This window comes from Prinia subflava, chromosome 2, assembly GCF_021018805.1.
Source record: "Prinia subflava isolate CZ2003 ecotype Zambia chromosome 2, Cam_Psub_1.2, whole genome shotgun sequence".
Classification (NCBI taxonomy): domain Eukaryota; kingdom Metazoa; phylum Chordata; class Aves; order Passeriformes; family Cisticolidae; genus Prinia; species Prinia subflava.
Genome location: NC_086248.1, coordinates 104,642,571 through 104,664,594, shown reverse-complemented (window position 1 = coordinate 104,664,594; position 22,024 = coordinate 104,642,571). Strand labels below are relative to the sequence as shown.

General features: G+C 39.2%; 1 long non-coding RNA gene across 2 annotated transcripts in view; it reads right to left on the bottom strand.

The window, feature by feature from the left end:
• The window catches only part of LOC134547453 (uncharacterized), a 434,555-nt gene that overhangs the window by 304,748 nt on the left and 107,783 nt on the right, over positions 1–22,024 (bottom strand). For both annotated transcript variants that reach the window (XR_010079475.1, XR_010079476.1), the window contains exon 2: positions 16,154–16,220. This is a non-coding gene — a long non-coding RNA (uncharacterized LOC134547453). The remainder of the gene's footprint in view (positions 1–16,153; positions 16,221–22,024) is intronic.

Here is a 22,024-nt window from a genome sequence, read left to right as displayed (position 1 = left end):
AGCCCTTCTGTAATGATCATATGTGATTTACAGAATCAAAGGGTCAAATTCTGCCCTCAATTACACACCTATTGCTAGGTGGTACAGCACCACGTGGCAGGTGAATTAGAGAGTTTATTGTGTTTCTAAAGAAACAGAAAAATGCTGTGTGGCCTTCAAAGTAGCAAATTCAGTGTTGATCCTGTATTAAATAACAACATATAAATGTATGGAAATACAGAGCATCATCAGGGCATTTTTTTAATAGAGATGTTTTGTGAAGCAACAGAACTGCTGCAGTCTGTGGTACTTGTCTAACATTCTGCATTTCTGGTCTAATGTTCTATGTTCCACAAGTCAAACTCTGGAACGGAAAAATCTGGCATTGTTTTGGGCTGCTTGAGCCCTTAAGCTTTGGCTGAGTTTGTCAGTAGTTTCTCTTCTCTGCGGCATCCGGTGTTATCATGGGACAAGTGCTTCTTATTTCACATTTCTGATGTGTCTCCTAACTAATCCATAGGCATTCTACAGAAGGATTAATGCAATTTATTCCTCAGATGGACACGTTATTTCATTTTATTTGTAAATAAATGTAATGGCTTTTTTTACTCAGAGCTAGAAATAAATTCTGACTTTCCATTTGGGCAACACACACGGATGCAAAATTTAGGACAGTTGTGAGAGCCATCTGACCAACAAATGGAACTCACACAGGAGGAAAAAATGGAGAAGGAAATTAAACAATGAGTATGAGTATTAAAGAACAGCTCCATGGATTTGGACGCCACAGAAACATCCTGGCCCCAACCTCTCTGTGGCTCTTTCATCCCACTGGAAGAAATTACGCCATGATTTATGTTGAAGGCACCGTTTCTCTGTCATTTTAAAGGAACGGAATTTTCTGCATCTTCCCTTTCTTAGTTAATACACATGCACACCCTCACACAAAACATATGTTAATAACTTCAGACCACAAATTTAATTTATCTCAGCTTTCCACCTGACATCATTCCTTGTCATGTGGCGTATACCCATCCATAAACAAAATGGGGATTCATTTCCATAGCAACAGCGAGTGGGACTTTGATCAGCTCCAATGATTATTTGTAGGCACACAGGTTTACAGATATCAAAATCCTAACTGAAGGCAAATTACCTTTTTTTTTTTCCTTTTTTAAATAAAAGCAGCTCAGTTGCTTTACATGTATGAGAAGGAATGCAAGTAAAAGCACCTAAAAAATACCTCTGGATGGCAAGGAAGCCATTGGCCATTAGCTCAGTGTCACTCCCAGTTCCTTGGAAATATAGATATTCCTAATATGTATCATCTGATGTACGTGTCCTGTGGCCAAGAAAGTATTTTCTTTGTGTTCCCTGGCAGATGTGCGGGTTCAGGCTGCACATGCAGGTGTTTGGGGGCTGGCTCATGTGGGATGAGGAGCGGTGGTAGCCTGTGGCTTGACAGAGGAAGAGAAAAAAAATCTGAACAATGTGTTGAAAAAGGCTCCAGTCAGAGCTGCACAGGACCAGCTGTTTTTTTCTAATTAGAATAACAAGAATAGCACATGCTAAAATGTTTTTTTTTTTCAAAAGCAATGAATGCTTCAGGAACTATAAGGGATGAGCTCTAAAACCTATTTAAATGAAGGAATGCTTCAGGAGCCATATGGAGAAGAAAAGGAAAAGGCAAAAGTAGAGAAGTGTTTTATTTTTAGCTAAATCTGAAGCATTTCGATTCTTCATCCAATGTTACACAGAAATTATCTTACTTCTAAACTTCCAAAAATGTCAGTGCTGATGCTTATTGTATCATGGCTAAACAAGATATTTCAAACACCAAGTGCATTTCAGCAGGGTGTTCTTGCAGGCGTTGTAAATTCCATTCTATACCCTGAACATGCACTGAGATATATCCCCTATGATATATATCTGGTAATGTATGAGAGCTGCACATAATGAAGTATGTGACAAACACTCAAAACACACCCTCTATCATCAGTCTTTTCCCCTCTTCTCTTTTTTCTTCTTCTTCTTCTTTTTTTTTTTTTTTTTTTCCTTTCTACTTCTCCTGAAGCACTGATGATTCCAAACTTTGACTACAGGAATAACATTTGTAACAACTACGGCATTCTGGACATCTGCACTGTTAGAGTACTTTAGAATAAAGTCACATGGCCATAGGGAAATTTCACAGAATTCAAATCACAGTGACTTGCCAAGGTGTATAACGAGTTTGTTTTCAGCTGTTCTTCTCATGAATAATTACCAAGCAGGCATATCCTAAAGCTAGCACAAGCTGTCAGTTCACCAGAAATATTCAATATTTAAAACAGAATTTCGAATTTAGAATTTCATAAATGAAAATAATTACAGCATAGGCAAAATAGCACAGTTCAAGTGCTGTCAGGTACTTCTTGCCTTTCCACGAGGCTTCCCACAACCAGACGTTGCAGTCACATTAAATTATTTTTACAACGTAAAGAAAATTATGCAAATGCAAGAGGAACTGCAAGGATCTTCTTTTTGCCCAGAACTAATACTTTGCTCTCATTTTTCTGACTATTCCTTCACCAAACACAGAAAGAGATAACAGAGTACAATCCCAAGACTTCCTTCTGTTCCAGTCCCTTTGGATCAAAGGTGCGCCGTATATTCTGCTGTATGCAGAGCCAACCCAGGAGCTGGACGGGAGGGCGGAGAGGCAGGAATCAGGTGGAAGTGCAGGAGATGAGGTTCCCCAGCCTCCCTGAGACCCTTCATCCCAGACAGGTCTCTACAGGAAGCACAGCCCTTGCAGTGCCCGTGGGAGAGGCTTTGGGAAGGATTTCAGCCGTCAGTGTCCACTTCTCTTCCACACCCATGGCACCAGGAGAGGGGACCAAGGCAGTGGGAGCAGCTCAAGGTCTGGAATCTCGCAGCCCCTCAACAGTTCCTGGGACCCCTCCGTCCCACCAGCAAACAGCAGCTCCCATCCCTGGCGCTTTGTGGGCTGCATCCCAAAGGGACGTTTCTGAGCCAAGAGAAAAGTGCTCGCCTTTCACACAGGGCTTAATATCGGCACATTATTCTAATACTATGAAAATCTTTATTGCAGCTTGAATAATGCCCTGAAATAGATATTGTGCTGGTTAATAAATTACATTTTCAAATGAGAGAGATTTTATCACCAAAACATCTCATGATTAATTTCTAATGTGAAGCTTACAGCCTGAACTTAAAACATTTGATTTTGCATTTGTGTTCAAAGGTTGAGCACTTAGTAAAGTTTTTATAAGAAACTTACTGAATTTTTTTTCTCCATATTGAAAAAAATCACTAACCTGTTAATCCACTATAACTTCATAACCTCAATTACAGCTCTTGAGATGAAGGTGATTAAAAGTAAGTATTTTCCCCTACTTTCAAAGAGCAGGTCACACCTTCCAAAGAAATCCTGTTTCAAATTTTGCAATGATACATTAAGGGCAATAATTAGAATTGGTCAAAAATGTTCTATAAGACGTTTCTCATTTCTCAGCCAGTTCTAACTATAACTGCTTGGAGGTATGACATCTCGAGTAGTAGCACTGGAGTAAATAGTGTTATTTCTACAGGAAGCAAGAGGAGATAACATAAAACTGCGTGTGGCATGAGAAAAACATAGGATATTAAAACCAGGAATTCACAGCTCCCAAATTAAAGTATGGACCATGAGACCAAACTTCTGCTTGAATGATATTTTTTAAATTAATAATTTATATTAATCAGCATTTTGCTGAACTTGGCCCACTGCTGAGATTTGTGGCCCCATTTTCGAATACCTATGACTAATTTGCTGTTGTTGCTCGTGGGCAGCCCATGCTCCATCTAAAGCCATTTTCAGATGACCAAATGAATCAATAAATACAGGTGTCAGAGTTCACAGGGAAAAGCTGCAACTCACTTCCTCCATTCTTCTGGATATGTTTAAGTCTCAAGGACTAAGATCTAATTTTTTTTAGTTGAGATTATTTCCAAGATCAACACAGCGTTGTAAATATGCTTATACAGTTGGCATTCATTTTGCTAACATTCTCAAGAAATTAATAAAAATTTTACTTTTCTGAATGCAAGCCAATCAATAATCAAATAATATATTATTTACAATTAATTGAAAAAAAATGAACATAAAAGAAACAAGGGAAATTGAACCCCAGACAAAAATATGCACAATTCAGCCTTTAAAATCCTAATATTTTCCAGAATGTGTTTTTAATCTTAGGCACAAAAATTAGTCCAGACTAATGATTTTGTAACCCTTCTCAAGTGGCTGAACAGGTTAGCTCATACTATTTTCTAAGCACATTTTGGGTGGAAACACAGCAGCTGTAAGTGGAGTAAGCAAAGCCCACAGCAGCACCAGATTCCTGGGCCTGGTGATGGGATAGAATTAAAAATAAAATTAAAAATAAAATTATTTGTTAAATTTGAAGAATTATCACTCCTGCCTAAAAATCACCTTCTGTTTCGTTTTGAAGTTATTTTCTAAATGAATAAATCACTGGTGTGAAAAGAAAAAATGGACCTTAGTGTGATCTTAAAATCTGAAAAAAACCTGAGAAACATTCTCCCAAATCCCTCTTGTCAGTCGTGGCTTTTTAATGGTTTTCCTTTTTTCCTGCAATACTTCTCCAAATTGTGTCTGGGGCTGATACTTCCTACCCTGCCTTCCTCCCATGGGGAGCTGGAGCTCCACCTTCTTCTCTTCCCGTTTGCAATCCATTTTAATAACTTTGTCTCCTCCAACAAATAAGAATTTTGCCATTGTCTTTAGGGGAACAAGAGGAGATTTTCAGGGAGCTGAGCTGTATAGGTTTTGTCTCATTTTAATCAGGATGTTGGTTGCACAATTCAATACTGATTGTGTAATCAGAAAGCAAGAAGAAACACAACACAAATGAATTACTATGGAAAAATTGTCCTCATAATGGGGTCATGAAGCATAGAGATATACATTTATAATGCTCTGTCAAATTACATTATGCAAGGAAATAAATTATGTTAAGAGAAAGTATGTTTTAATTACGAGCACAATACTTCTTCAAATTGGGGAAAAATTGCTAACCCTATTATTATTATTATTATTATTATTATTATTATTATTATTATTATTACTATTATTATTACTATTATTATTATTATTGCTATTATATACATTTAGCCTCGATATGCACAGAAGTGCCTGCACATCCCCTGCTGTTAAGAAGCCTGTGTGTGCACAAGCACAAAATTTAGGAGTGTTACATTTTCCAATTATTCTGTTGCCTGTACTTTTTTCCTGCCCATCAATGTGTAAAATAAAGAGACCCAAACAGTCAGACAACAGCAATTTGTTGCCATGCACATGACAGCAGTTGTGCTGTGCTCTCACTAGGTATGTGGCTCATAAAATAGATTATTCAAATCACACAAGTAGAATACAGAATAATAAAACAAAGAGAAAGCATAGGGTTTGGGGAGCATTTAATTTTCTTCTTTTTAATCCAAACAGACATTTAAAGAAGAGTGTCCTTGTGAGAAGAGAATGTTGTTAGATTACACAATTCACCTTATAATTGTTAATGGAGTTTGAGTAAGTGCAAAGGCAAAGACAAACTTTATATAATCCATTATAAAGAACAGATATCCATTATAATACCACAGGTATTAGCCCTGCCTGCCTGTTAGATAAATTTAGAGATCTTATCCATCTTTAAAAACTTTGATTTTTCCATATTTTACCAGTTTGATTGCAAATCAAATCACAGTTGATCGAAGTGCTGAGTATAAACGAGAGACAAGACTTTGCTTCCTCAGCCTGGCCACACAATTAACCCCAAAGCAACAAGCAGCAAAAAAAGGCTCAGCCCCAAAGCTGTGTCCCAAGGAAAGGGGTCCCTCCTCCCAGCCCCAGTTTTCTGGGATAACAGCAAACAGCTTGGAAAAGACACAGGAATAGAAACCTGGGAAATATTCAGCCTTTGCCTCAGCACTCTTGTGAAGAACTGAGTACACGAGGAAGAGGAAAGCCCATGGGAAAGGGGAAGTTTGGCTGTGTACTTCTTGACCCAAAAATTAATTTTATTTGTTAAATTATTGCTTTAAAAAGAATTTAAAAAACCTTGCCAGCTTTCAGACATGTACCCTGTTCACCCAAAGGGTTCATGAATACACTAAAGCATCTTTCTTACCACAAGGTGGCATCTTCTTATTTTTATATGAAACATCTGAATATTTACATAATTTGAATAATTTTCAACACCTGAACGTTTCTGATAGTTTTTTTTGTGACAGCCATTTAACATCTGTGCAGATACCCAGTGATGGTGTTAGACTTCACCACACAAATGCTCCTGGAAGTTTCTGTGGCTGCTTTTCACAGACCTGTTCACAGCCACCACACATACATTGAATCCCCCCCAACAACGTGCTGACAACACTCACAGGAAACCACAAATACTCCTTGAAAATTCCAGGGCAAGCCAAATTAAGAATTTACAGCACATGTTCAAAATGCTGAGCTTTCTCCCCAAACTCCTATTGAAAGAGCACTTTACTGGATATCTCAGCATGCAGATACTTTAAAATATAACACAGAAACCCACTACAGCCAGGGAACTTTACACTCCAGACTCTGTAACATAACTCAAACCAATTCTACAAACACAGGAAAATGCATAAAAAGCATCAGCAGGGTTTTGTTCAAATCTGCCCAGATCACTACTAATAAAACCCGTATGAGAAGTAAAAAGGGAGAAGTTTAAAGCCTGTCTCTAACAACTTTCATTTTGCACAGCCACTGGTCTCCTTCCAAAGGTGAAGATTTTCAGCTCATCAAGAGCACAATGTCCAGTGACAATGTTCAACTTAACACAAATGGGAATTACTGCACAAAGTGAGAAATCAGAGCACTGAGTTCCCATGACAGAACTCAATCTGACCCCACTGCTCTCAACTTGCTTTAAAAGCAAAAGAGAAAAAAGGAGATTTTTATTTTTAAAATACTACAAGTTCATTAAATATGATCCCAGATCTGCTGATTCAACTACAAAGCTGCTGGTGACATCCAAAGCCTGTGGACTCCAGCTCTTGTCCCATAGCTAAGAGAAGTTTACCTTGCATAGTATACCATAAAGTGAGAGAAATTTCATGCCAAGGCTTTTTCAGGATGAAGTTCAAATTTAATGCTTCTGAGATGTCTCAGAAATTCTTCTCTGATTCCTCAAACTGGTCCTAACTACAAACTTTATTCTCACATACTCATCTATTGCTAAGTTCAGGGACTTGACTTTATCTTTTAAAAGAAAATTGGCTTAGTTCCTTAATTTGAGACAATTTATCTTAAAGAAATTTTAATTTTAGATGCTTGATTGTGAAATGAAGCTTTTTGAGTTAAAGGGAAGAACTTTCTCCTTTACAGCCAACAGTTTCTGAGCATGGTAATTCTGAATGTCGCACCACTGGAGAAGAGCATCAGAATATTTCTAAACCTGATTCTTTCCCCACTCTTTAGGGAAGATACTGGACACATACTTTTGCTTTCCATGCGCTCTTAGTTTTCCCCTTTGTGTCCCAGCTGAGACCCCCATCCAGGAGGTGGATGTGCAGATCCTGATCTGCTTGACTGGGAATGAGTAACTTCCCTTGACAGCAGAATCAGGGATCTGTTTAGAGTAGCGAGACTGGGCTGCAATCAGCTGCACACAAATGAAGCAATGGCTCCAGCCATTACATTTATTCCCAATTATTTGCAGCTGCAAAAACATACAGACAATATTTTTCATGCACAAAATGCCATTTTTGGCCCCAGACAAAAATCAGGTCCTATCTCTTATCTACTGCTCTGGTAAAGCTTTCAGAAAGCAAGTCCTAGAGCACTGAACTCATGTCTAGCAGACCATCTGTAAATCAAATTATTTCCAAAATTATCCAGTGAAGCCATGTCACTTGGAAGACACAGGTATGATTATTGCTTCTAAGGTTACCTGAGAGCTGAAAATAAAGGAACTCCCCACTCCTGAATGCACAAGCAACGGGTGCTTGTATGAACACACTACAAATGAGACAGCTCCACCTCAAGTAGAAAACAACTTGTCAAACCTGGAGAAAACTCCTGAGGGGATTTTAAAGGGTATTCCTTTACAACTAACTAGCCTGTAAAAATTACCTTACTTTTGATTTAATGGCTAGTAGGTAGGAATAAAAACAATCCTGTGCAGTATCACTAAGCAGTTGTCTAGATGTTTGGAGACAAAACAATCAAGGGGACAGTTGTATAAATGATCTTTTCCAGTTCCAGTGGAGCTACTCTAATTTAGGAGCTGGAACTCTGGCCTAACACAGGAAACAGCGCGAAGCCCCGTTTCACTTTACTGAACATGATCTTACTGGTAATTTTCTTTGTCAGAAAATGTCTTGATTTGTGTGCAGAAGATACAAACTGAGCAACTGCCCAGGTGTCTGAAGCACAGGATGTGACATCCTTGAGCACAGGACTTGGCTCGTGTCTTCAGTCTCTTCTGGGCTATTAATTAATGTTCAGAAAGAGAAATGCTACCAACAGGATAACTCGGGGGCAAAATCCTCTGTGCTGAAGTGAAAAGGAGGATTACTGGTGCCTTTACTGGGGGGGTGAAATCTAGCCCTCCGTTGGATACCAGCTGGCCTAGCAGAGAAACTGACAATTCAAAGAAGTACTGAACTCCTCTTCTGTATTTTACTCTTCACGCTAGATGAATTCCTGTGGCTCAGTCAGTTCTGCTCAGAAACTGGGGACACCCCACAGAACACAGAGATATTTGTTGGTCCTCACATCCAACTTACCTTCACCATTCTACATCGGAGACCCTTGCCTGAGCAGCACAAGCATGCCTCAAACAGCTCCTGGTCCAGCAGCATCTCTGCTGTTATCACCACATCTCCTGCATTATCTTGAGCTCTTTTGCTTTATATCAGGATTTAACAATGTAAATCAAACCCCCCATGGTATTAACAGTTACCATGGCTCACATGCAAGACTGCTGTTATTCCACATAACAAAGAGCACTGAAGGAATTCACAACCCCAATACACTTAGTGTTAGCAGCTGGCTTTTCCATGGCAGCTTTTTCAAGCTACCTCTCCATGAATTGCAAGAGAGATATCAATAATTTCCAGCTAAATCAATATATTTTGCCTAGGAACCAGAGTTCTTCCACATGTTAGTATAAGACAATGAAAAGCAGATCTTTTATTTTGGGCTTCTCTGTTATTCTCATAAAGAAGTGGAGCAGACAGCCGACATCTCCTTCTAGTTTACCCCACATTTCCTTTAATTTATCAATGCAAAGTTATTTAGCAGAGAGTCATTAATAGAATTTCTTCAAAGAGAGAAATGTTATTAGATATGTTAAATCTCAACAACATTGCTTCACAGCTGTGGCCATGGATTTTTTTTAGGTATTAATTGAACATCTGTGTGCTTTAATTAATTTGAAAAAAATGCAGTGGGGGAAAAAAAAAGAGGCAACATTAGGTACAGTTGAATTTAAGGAACTAATTTTAGTTTTCCAAACTTCCTCAAATAATGATACTTTTACGTCCACATCAGAGCCTTAGCAGAGGTTATTTACCATGCCACACTGCCCAGGGTGAGGCTGATGCACCTACACACCTGCAGCAGTCAAAGGAGCTGCCTAAATAATCCAACAGAAGTGATGGCAAAAGGATTGTCTTGTCCTCTCCTCGAGCACCCAAAAAAGATCAAATTGTACCAGCCAAAACCTAGGCCTGCTGCACAGACAATCCACAATTGCCAGCCACAAGTGATACCACACAAGACAAACTTGTAAGCACCATCCACAGTTAAGCTCACACCTTTTACATCAGTCCTGAGGGAAAAATAGGAGCGTTTTCTGTAGAAATTATATAAACTGGGGGAAGGTGAGACTTCTGAGTCTTTTGAGATCTTCTTTAACAACTACTTGTCTTGAGGGATGATACTCACTGAAGAGCTTACATAATTAACCTGTGAGGAACATCAAAGGTGCAAAGAACCTGTAGAAAGCAACTTATTCCATAGTTCCCTTGTGTACACCAGAGTTCTTTCCTCACAAAATATATCACTATTTATACTACACTGAAGAATTATTGTTTGTTACTCTGCAAAACATTCCAGGCACTACTTTAAATTGGAGGGGGGAAAAAAGGTGCCAAGAAAATACAACTTTTGTGATGGATTAAAGTATGGAATACCATAATTCCAAAGCTCTCCTGTTGAATCAGATAACCACAATACTAAGACTATTTGAAACATCTTTTACAGTGTTGGGACTATTCAATGTCATGTTCAAATCACCCTGAGGCTGTTTGGGTTTTTTGTTGTGTTGCTGTCCATGAGAATACAACTCCCTGGCACCTTCCCAGCATGAGATGCGTTGGAATAACCCCTGGGCTGGCCTTTGGCTGGCACTGGGATGCCAGATTCCAGGTAGGTAAGAACTTTCCCCACACACACTCCCGGTGTTCAGCTGCTCATAATCTGCAGCACTCACAATTTATCATCGAGGTTGGAGCCTTGCTGCCAACTTATCAAAGTGGCCACTGGATGCATCTGATCAAGTCTGAGCATCTGGCTCTTCCCTGTTCCTGACATTAGCACAGACAACAGAATCAGTGGACTATTGAATGCAATTACAGTAAGCGAGACAGACAATAAAGATTGATAGCGCCTTCTCTTTTTATCACACACAAAACTAGTGGGGGTTAAAGCTTTGCCTTGAGCTGCCTTCATTTAACAATGATTGAAAATATGCAATTGTGATGGTAAAACACTGCAGCCTGTACCACTTCATTTACTGGACACATTATCAAATTAAATGAAAAGTGAACTGCCAAAAGCAACAGTTATTATATATTAATGATGAATATTTACTTAGCATTGTTCACAAATCACACCGAGAACAGAATCCTTCTTGTTATCTCCTTTGCAGGCTACAGATGAGTAGTTTAACATTTCCATGTTTACGTTAAATCTTCTGTCTACAAATCTCGAAATTCAGACATGTGCGAATGGTTTTGTGACCATCCATGTGGTTACAAACGTGTAATTAATAAAATGCTCCAGCAGTAAATGAATCCTAATTGCTGCAGAGATTCTTTACCTCAAATGACTGTTGGTATTCTTGAAAATACTTCACTAACCAAAGAAACTACAGAAAATTAGTATTTTGTTTCCAGCAGGCTTTTACGTGGTGGGTTGTGTGGTGTGCAACTGCTTCCAGAAAATGGAAAATCCAGGAGAAGCCAGCATCATGGATTTATCATGATCCATCTGTTGTATGGGATTTCAAGCTGGTTACTGGTCTTTGGTTACTGCTAAAAATATGTGGTACATTGGAAGTGCACCGATAAGAAAGCAGAGTTTTGCAAATGAATGATTATTTTGCTTTAAAGTTTAACTCCTTGTTTTACAGGAGTAAACAACAACAACAACATTCCTGCCTCAAATTACAACCAAATCCTGTGCCAGTGGGTGCCAATAAGCTATGGAATGACAGAGTTGATCACTTCATGGATATGGCCTAGTTTGTACTGATTTTTAGTAGCAGATAAACCAAGAAATTTCTTTATAAGGGTGTCATGTAAGCACTGATGCCACGCAGAAATTAAGAAAAAATGCTCTTTTCTACAACCTCAAAATTGAACAAAACAATAACTACACTGTTAGTACTGTTAAAAACAAAAAAAAACAACCAACCAAACCCCATATATCTCTGGTCAATTTTAGCTCAACTGCAATAAAGCAGTAGTTGGAAAACATGTGGTGCTGGTACTGCTGAGCTTGGGGTTCCATATCCTACAAATGCAAACATCTGGTCCTTGTCAGGCACTGCTATCCAAGGCAGATTTTGGCGATGTGAAGAGCTCTGCTTGCTCTAGAGAAGATCTCGATGCAGGCACTAACGTCTGTGCAAGCGGCATGGTGAGACATATGAGCCTAAACGACCAAACTGAAGTTTAAATAAAAACAGGCATTGGCTTTTTTGCCCTATGTGCAGCTCTGGGTAGGAAAATGAAGCTATTCACAAACATTTTCTGATCCCTGAGCTGTATTCTCCCAGTTTTCCTTCCTTTTTCAAGCAAACTAATTACATTCCAGGAATTTGATTTTTACAAATTGTTGCTGTAAAGGCACTGTGGACTAAACAATACAAAAGAAGAAAACTGAGGAAAGAAGTTTGTTTTTTTCTGGCCATATGCTGGCATATAAACAATAAAAGTGACAAACACACAAATATGCCACAATGGAAAACTATGTGCAGATCCCACACAGTAAATTGAAAAAGCAACATGCTGCATGGTTCTGTTTAACAATAGTGCAAAAATAACCGTAGGAAACTCTGGCTAAAGCGGCCCACAGACAGTTTTGGAAGGGACGCATCAATTGACAGACTACAAGTAGAACAAATGAATTATCTTAAGCCTACTGAAAACAGGAAACCAAGGAAACTTTTCTTTTCAAGTGACATTTATTATCACTCCCCTCCTCCCCTTTTTAAGCAGAAAACAAAGCTAAATTTAACCAAAATTTTTTCAAGAAACACAATTATTTTATTATGTTCCCATTTGCTGGAAGCATCAAGAGAAACATTAAGTAGAGATTCTAGTTTGTTCCATCTAAGCCACTTTTTCCATTTGAATCCCCATAAAAAGAAAAAAATGATCCATTGCAGAAAGTAAGAGAACTACTGAAACTTGGTTTGCCATGACCACTTTTTGTTCTGCCACACCACCTCACGCCCTCATTGTGCAAAGGATAGCAGTGAACGCTGTGGTTTGTCTCACTGCTGCTGCCAACAGAGAGAGATGGCATCAAATGAGCCCCCTGTCCATCTCTTCCTCACTGAGGTATCCCCATTGCCATATCCAGACACCGGTAACTGTGCAACTCATAAAACATAATGACTTTGAGACGTTGCTCTGCTCCGCAAACAGGTTTAGAAATGCCAAAGTCACTGCAGGAAGAAGAGGAACAGACCCCAGGCTGAACCTCACGTCCTTGGAAAACTGGGCTGAGTGTGAGGCGCACTCAGGAGCGGAGCAGCTGAATGCCTTCAGAGGAGGCTACAGCATTCCCCTGGAATCTTATTTTGGAAAATAAAACTGAACTGACAATCACAGAAAAAACAAACAAACAAACAAAACAAAAGTTAAAAATTCTAACCTTGATCTGCATCAAGTCTAGGAGGAGCTGACAGCTCTGCTCATCCATGAGGCAAAGGCACAGTCCCCACATCTCAGGGAGAATCATTTTTAGAGATAATCAATTGCATCACAGTCACAAGAATCAGCAAGTGTAGATATAGATAAAGGGAATAGAGATTCTGATTTTCACAAAAACAGTACTTTGCATTTCCATATTCCTCCAATGTATTTCAGTCAAGATATTGTCCAGTTGCCTGATATTTCAACAGGACAGGAATAATCGAGTCAGACATGTCCCAGAGTCACCGGAGTGGAGAGATTCTGTTGTCTAAGGTCTTCTCTGAAGAGCAATCAACCTTATTTTTTTCTCTCTCATTTTGCCATTCCTATTGTGTCAAATAAAAACAAAGGACCAACCACCAAGCTCAAGGGTGAGGTCTCACTCAGTTTCCTCCAATGCTGCCAAGAGAAGTACAATTCCCAAGCCACCCCTCTGCACTGAATATTCCCATGAACCTGGTGCTCTACTTTCTGCAGGAAAGGCAGGTGTGTTACAACAAAACACAGGAGTGTGGAAAGCCAGTGCCACCATGCTCGTCCACACACCAGCAAGATACTGATGAATTTTAGTACCCTCTAAATAAGAGAATTTGATCTCTTGTTTTAAAATATAACCATGGGACAATGGAATAGCTCACACAGCCAAAATACTATATGAAAAGTAGAATAAGAAAATGTTCCAGTGTATATTCAAGACTAGTTTAGATCCTAAACCTACTGATGCAAGCACAATGTTCTTGCATGCCCTCTGAGCTCTGACACAAACCTTTGCTGTGGCATCAAACAAGAAACCCAACACCTTCTCTGCATCTGCCTAAACAATGCTGTAATTTATTCATTGCTTAAAAAATACCACAAGTAATAATCCTTTATGCACAAATATCACGAGTTTGGGGAAAGAGCTTGTTTCAGCCACTTTGTCAGAGGCATGAAATAGGCAATATCATGCAAGATGAGAAATCTGAAAGGAGTATTTACTGCAGAATAGAAAAACTGCAGTTGTCTAACATAAAAAGGTCCAGTGTAGTCATGCTTTAATATTTCCCAAAAGCTAAATCACGTTATTCTGAGAACACCTTCAGCATCATCCCCTCCCAGTCAAAAACTAATTTCATTTTTTGCGATGTCACAAGAAAAGAAATGGCATTGGTATGGAATATGCAAAATATAAACTTGGTAAATTCTGAAAGAGATTCTTATCATCATCTACCTGATTTAAAATCAGTTTATTTGAAAACATTTAATTAAGCCTTTACTCACACTTTTAAAAACTAAAGTCTGAAATGGACACAGAGGAGGTTTGGGTCATCCTGCCTGTCCACCTCTGAGACCAAAAACGATAATTGTTCATAGTGAGACAAAAAATAAAAATTGTTCACAGTGATGAGAACTTCACAGGTATTTAGAGGGTGACTGGATTGCAACAAAATCCAGTGCAGGACATCGGTTCACTGAAGCTCATACCTCATCATGGTGGCTTTTTATTTGCTTGTTTGTGCCCCTCCTGTCATTCTAAGTCACAGTCACATTTTGTAAGTATGATAGAGCATCTTCAGAAGTTAATTACAGCTGTGCTGGGGCTCTTCAGCAGAGGCAAAAAGGGAAATGTTGTTTCATAGTGGTTTTGAATCAAATCTTGTCCTTAGTGAGTGTCCAAGGCAGAGAGATGCAAAAGTCTCTCTTAAGGCGTTTCAGTGAGAGCAGGCAGGTTTTGTAGACGCTCTCCAAAACCCATTGGGAGGCCAGAATTTTCCTTTAGAGATCCCTATCTCCCTTTATTGACTGCAGAGGAATCCCAGCACAATCCTCATCTCCTATTTAGACACCTTGGAAAAGGACACAAAGCCAAGAAGACGGGTCAGGATCCTGCAGGAAAAGCCACAAAACAGGACCAGATCTCTGGCAGCTCCCACACGAGCTGGAGCTCAGTACTTGTGCTACCTACATTTCAATTCTGTGTGTGTGAAGAAACAACCATGCCCCTGCCCCAACTCACAAGGGCACAATAAACACATTAATGATTATTATGCCCCCTGCAAATTTGGTAATGAAGGTTGTAGGTATGAGTACCACCAGTAGAAGTGCATTGAGTTCCACTTACCAGCTCTGTCTGTCATGCAGAGCTTCCATGGACAGGGATCCTGTGCAGGGCCTGGAGTGACCTTCGGCCTGTGCCCATCAGAAGCTTTGCTGGGCTGGTGCCCCTCCAGGGGCACAGATGTGACTCTGCCTGGCAGGACTTCTGCAGAGGATGGTGGCAGATGCTCCTGGTTTATTTCTTTAATTATGTTTCACATGCTCTGTGATTTCTCAGAGTCTCCTCAACTGCCAAATTCCATTACCACCTCCATTGCCTGACCAGTCCCCCTGGCACAGCAAATGGAGCTTCCAAAGGGGACCCCAGGGACACCAAACCCAGAGTGCAAAGTCTTTGGTGACGACACTGCAGCGACCCCTGCTCAGCTTTGGCAGATGAGCATAAGCAGGAAGGCAGAGCCTCTTCTCCAGCCCCAGGAAACAATTCCTTAAAAGCCTTACAAGGTGACATTTTCCACCTCCTTCCCTGCACCATGTCACATAAGGGAGGATACTGTACCCCATGGCATCACTTTTCCTCATCAAGCTTTAACAACAAAAATGCCGTCACTTAAATTCTTGAAAAATTACAATTTTAGTTAACTCTGAGACAGTGCACGGAGTTCAAACAGGTCCCCCTTCTCAAGAATCCTTCTCTGATTTGAGCTTGAAGGTGAAATCAGTGAAGCTGTAGAGCATACTAATGGGAAATTGAGAAAAAGAAGGAAAATGGCAACTATTGGACTTGTCCTTACTCAGGACTAAAAAATCAGGCACATAAAATTGGTGAAAAATAACTGGTTTACAGCCAAAAGCACAGAGGAAATGAGGGACAAAACAATAATGTCAACATTACCTTAGAAATGCCTCAGCCCAGTCCTTCAGTCCCAAGCAAGATCTCTTCAAAGCATCTGGTGCAGGCTCTGGAAATTAAAAATAATAATAAAAATATAATTAAGACAAAAATTAATATTATAATCATTCTGGAAGATCTTATTAAAAGAGCTAATAAAAGATGCTTTTCTCCTTCCTGCAGCCCCACATTTGCCAAGGAAAGGGGGACAGAGCTGCAGGAGGGACACCTGGACATTTGGAGAGCCCTGAACACAGCAGCAGAGGGGCATGCTTGGCTCACTGAGAGATAATTGCTTCTTCCCTCTCCTCCCTAAATGTGACAAAATATAAATTATTTAAAAATTAGAGGCATTTAGAGTAACAGCCCTCCAAATGCACAGTATTTATTCCTTCTTTCATTGCCCACAGTTTATGGCATTGTCTGGCTTTGGGTGTGCTTTGCTATTTTTCTCCCTCCTCACTTTAGTCAGTATAAGGCTCACACTGATCTCATCAATAAGAAATGAATTTTGGTAACTTTCAAAACCACTATATTATTTTTCCTTTTATTTGTAGTGAGTTTTTCTTCTCTCAATGGTATTACTGCAATAAGTCAGTCATTATTTCTTTATGTTTCCCCTCCTTTCTTTAGTATTTTATTTCCCTTTACAGCACATCTCGTGATCACAAAGAAAACAGAGACACTTATTTCTTTTAACAGTTGAAATTGCTGCAAGTGATTTAACTGTCATTTAATCTGATTCCTCTGTTCTGTCTGTGGAGAAATATGTTTAATGTACTGGAAATTATGTTAATAAGAAAAAGCATTATCTCATTTAATGAAATAAATATACAAATATTTCAAAATAAAATAAAGAGGCAATCTTCACTGAGGAAAAAATGTCTCTTATGGTTTGCATAAAATAAACAAATGAGAAAAATTAATGAATACATTGAAATATACTGACAAAAAATATGCCTAAATTCAAAAAGGAAAAAAAAAAGAGAAGGTGACTGAATTGCATCTCACCTAAACAGACGCTTTTTGAGACAACACAGAAGGAAGCTCAAAGGATCACAGTACAAATTATTTTTTAAATTATGTCTTTACCCCGGGCTAAACTTTTCTCCCCTCCTTTTAAAATCTCTCCATTTTCCTGCCCTTTTTTGTTGCTGTTTTATTTTTTTCAATTGGCATCAAAATAATATTTATTGTTTAATGACTGCAATTGCTTCATCCTTTAATTATCTTTGATCCTGTGTCACAAAACATATTTAATTTATGGCAAAGAACTTTGAGCCCCTCTGATTTAGTTAATTGTAACAATCAATAACTGTTTCTAAGCTTTTCCATTCTGAAGGATGTAACTAGCATGCACTAAGGTTAAACAAATATTGTTAGTGGGGAGAGAAAAACTTGTAGCAATTATGTAATAAAAGCATGACCACTGCAACAGAAACACATAATTAGTGATTTAATTACAGACGTCAAAACAAACTAAAGATGTCAATAAAAAAAAAAATCCCTGTGACAAACTGATTTCATTTCCCTGTTCTACAATTCTAGATCTTCATGTATTTCTTTCTGTGTTCTTGTTTTCCAGAAATAAAGAGCTGAAAACCCAAAGAAGACACTCGGTGCCATCCGTTTGGGTGTGATTGTGGTAGGAATTTGATGAAATCCTGGGCTTGCTTTCTCACCGGCAGAGTCAATGCCTTCACTGCATCCCACAGTGGATTATTTTAACTCCCCCTTCGAAGGGCCCAGCAGTGCTGAGTGTGCTGCAGTGCCAGTTCCTCTGGGGAGCTGCAGTCACTTGTGTCACGAACCTTCTCAAGGCATTTTCTAAGTGCACCCGTTTCTGCCTCTGCTTCCCCACTCCTCACAAAGTGCTGTGGATCATAACAGCTCCGGCTCAGCCACTTCTGCTGCCCAGAATAACCAGCCAGAGTGTGATATGGAGAGATCTCAAGTGGCTTTCTCACTTGAAATCCAGAGTTTTCCTTTCCTACAGTTCCTCTTTCTGTTTATGGGCTTGCGAGTGGGAATTTGAGCAGGACAGAAGTTGTGCAGTGAATGATTTGGGTCAGTATTAAACAGGTAACCTTTTCATTTTTAATAAAGTACCTAAAAATCCTTACAGTGAAATTCTAAACCCACTGAAGTCAGGAACAAAACTCCCACCAGCTTCAGTGGGGATTTCAATCTGTGCTTCCAGAGATTTATTCCTGAAACATGCAAGGGTCACACCACAAATCCAGATTCACCACTCCTGACAGAAATCTTCCATCTTGAGTGCGTACACCTGATTCATCTGGATTGGAGGCTTAAGCTCCTTTTAACCATTGCATGAGATACAAAACAAATCCTAGAAAATGGTTGCTGTCAAGTGTAGCTTATCATCCATGTAAAACAATAATCCATTTAAATAAATTTACAATCACTATTTTCTATACACATATAAAAATCCAGACTCTGTACAAACACCAGAATTTGGTTTTAATTATGTACTTTCTTTTTCTGCTAAATTTGAATTCTGTGGAAAACATTCCCTACAGTTTTTGTGATCAGGGTTTACCGAAATATTCAGGAGAGAATAACCTGTCGTATTCACAGCTTTATATTTCTAATTCAAGGTTTACTGGCCTTTAAAAACAAAAAGCTAAACCCCATTGTAGTTTTTTTATAACTAGAGTGAAGAGTGGTCGGCAGTACAAATGAATTAGGAAATTATTCTCCTACTGGGAAAAAATAGGGCACTGTTAATGTGCAGAAATGGCTCCAAAGTGCCCTGGGTTGGACCCACAAATGTGGCTCCAGCCTCCAAAGCCCTCTGGGTTAGACCCAAAAATGTGGCTCCAGGTTATACCCGTAAAGCCAAGTCGAAAAATTATAATAATCTGATATATTTCTCTTGCAACAATACTTAAGGGAGCTGGATCAAAAGAGTGGAAGCATTGACATTTTTTATTTCAATGTCTTTTGAGTGATCAAAAGACTATTGACATGAACAAACCATCCTGTCAAGTTACAAAGAAAGAACCCCAAAATCCCTTTTAAAAAGGTGTCTGTTTTTAAACTTACATCTAAAAAAAAATCTGTGAGCTCTGCCTGACAGAAACCTGAATGTTTTCCCATTCAAGATTTTGAAAGATAGACATTTTTTTTTTCAAAGGATACTTGTACACCAAAACCTTAATGTTTTTAAGCAAAATTGAATAAATCAAAGTTCCTAAAATCAGCACCTTCTTTTGTCTTCTTTTTTCTGAACAACTTTGTCTCTTTTCCAATTTCTTATCCTATTCTTAACAGTAAAAAAATGATGGAAGGAGACAGCAAAGCTACTTAAGGTGGTATTCAGCAATACATTTGACTCCAAGGAATTTTTTTTTTCACTGAACACACTCAGTATCCTGGATTTCTTCTACCTTGCACATTTAGCTTTTCTTGTTTTAAGGCTAAATCTGGATGAAATCAAAACCCAGGACTTGTTCCTTACATGTGCAGAGGGGAACTACAAATAGAACCCTTTTCTACCCGTGCTGTGCATAAAAATAAAATCCCATCTCTGTGGGTACATCTTCCACCATGTTTTGGGATCCATAAACTTGTCAAGGAAAAGGATGGCACAGACAGATCCTCACAAGCACATCTCCAACTCTGCTCATTCTCCAGCCCATGGCAGGGTCATGGACGCCATGACCAATGTCCGTATGGGATCTGCAGAGAAATGAGCTCCTGCTTCTCTGGAATCCCGAGGGAGCGCTTTCCACTGCACAACCTCTTGCAGGAATTCACTGATCCCACCTGAACTCTCTGGCCACGCAGATTCAATGTCTGTTGCCAGAGACAAAGGGGAAGCTTCTGGTGCATCTTCCACACCATTTGGGTGCCATGGATTGAAGACATTCCTGCAACACCCTCTGCAGCATCACTGTGGAGGCTGGAAGCCGAAAGGAAAAGCTAATAGTGTCTTATGTACTTCTGAAGTTCCTCCAGCCTCTTTCATGTAATTCCTTTAGCCTATTATCAGTCTTTTTAAACATATTTGAATTTATTTGATTTTTGCATTTTCTCCCTCTGTTCCTTTAATGAAAGGAATTAATTTATATAGCTTTGAAGAGCTCTTTGCTTTCCCACAATGCAATTGGACATTTTTGCAATTTTTGCCTTAAAATGGGAGTCAGAATTCACCAGCCTGAACCTCAGGAATGTGCACAAATACTGAATCTAGAAAAATCAAGTAGGTGCTTGAAACCACAAAATGGAAATTTATCTCTTTGAGCAGAAATGCAGAATTTCAATGCCAAACAGTAAATGGCTGCACCTCTTCACCCAACCCTTTTATTTGGTTTTGTGTTTGTATTTCTTGAAACACATATTTTTGCAAACTACATTGTATCACTTCCATCTACTCCACAGGAACACATCACTAACCCAGCAATACTGAAACACTGAAAATATACTGGAAATATCTGAAGTACAGAGAATTTAGAAACAGGAGGAAGAGTAAACATATGTGGTGCCTTAGCTTTGAAGACCCATTTTGGTTTTGTTATGCAGACTGCAAATACTGCTCCATTTGATTTACATCAAAGACAGCATTTTTAACCAACTCCACAGAACTAAAGTGGAAGTTGTGCCAAAGACTCTATTTTTAAATTCCCCCTCTTGTTTGTCAACAGTGACAATTGATAGCAGACGTCTCAAAACCTCCAGCATAACTGATACTGATTTTGAAGAGATCTTGATAGCTGACTATCAAACTTCTACAAAAAGCATTCTCAAAGATTCGAGAGTGAAAGAAAACGCATGACACAGCCTTCAACCAGTTGAGACCGCTGACAAAAGTATGGCCTCTATTAGCAAGCTATTTGTTATTTGCTGTGGAATTCCACACTGATTTATCAAATTGTGACAACTTCAGCACAAGCCATGATACACCTCCATAAATATATAAATGAATAAATATTGGGGGAGTTTGCCTTAAAGTGAAGCTTTGTGCTTTCTTGTTCTCCAGAAAAGCTGCTTGTGGTCAGATTGAAATTACTGGGGACTTCACACTTCATCCTTCAAGACTTCTGGGTTTGTCTTGCAGCAGTTGCAAGGGCAGCCAGCGTGTCTGTGTGATTCAGCACTGACAAGTGGAGCTGTAGACACCTCATCATCCCCCAAGAATGTCCCCCATAAGTGAAACCAGAAGAAACTCTCCACAGCCTATTCAGCCCCAAACACACGAGTACATGAGCAAGACAGATGCTCTCAACATGAGTAACGACAGAGTTCCTGTTCTGCCAAATGAGCTTTTGTCCTTCCTTATCATTCTAACAAGTCAACCTGGGAAACCATCTGCAAAGCTGAGAACAAGCAGCATTTTTTTGGTGAAATATGTTAAAAATCACTTCCTCGCAGCTTTGGAAGGAACTAGACATATTTATCACAGTGCTTTCCAGGTAGCCCTTTTTAGGGATCTACACTTGTGCAGGAGACTTTTCAGGTCACAAAAACAGCCGTAACATCTAAATTTAGGGAAGTTGTCAGACATGGAAGTCTGGAAACTTGTAAACGTTCCTGTTTCCAGGTTTGCATGAAACTCAGCGTCCCCTGCTTCTCATCCTCATGGAAATTACAAGCAGATACATTTCTTTGTGCTGTCTCCAGCACATCTACACCTGAACACTCCTTGCTGCAACCCAATGAAAAGGTGCTAACAAATACAATTAAATGTTTGCGGACTCCAAACACTGTTCAGCACCAGTCCCAGTGAAGTAGTACAGAAAAGTTAAGGAAGATTTTTGCCCTTAGCATTATTTTTTGCCTTTTTTTAGCTGACTTTCATGGGTTACACAGTCCATTGCTGGCTGATGAAATTAGAACATCAGAGATAGCCTA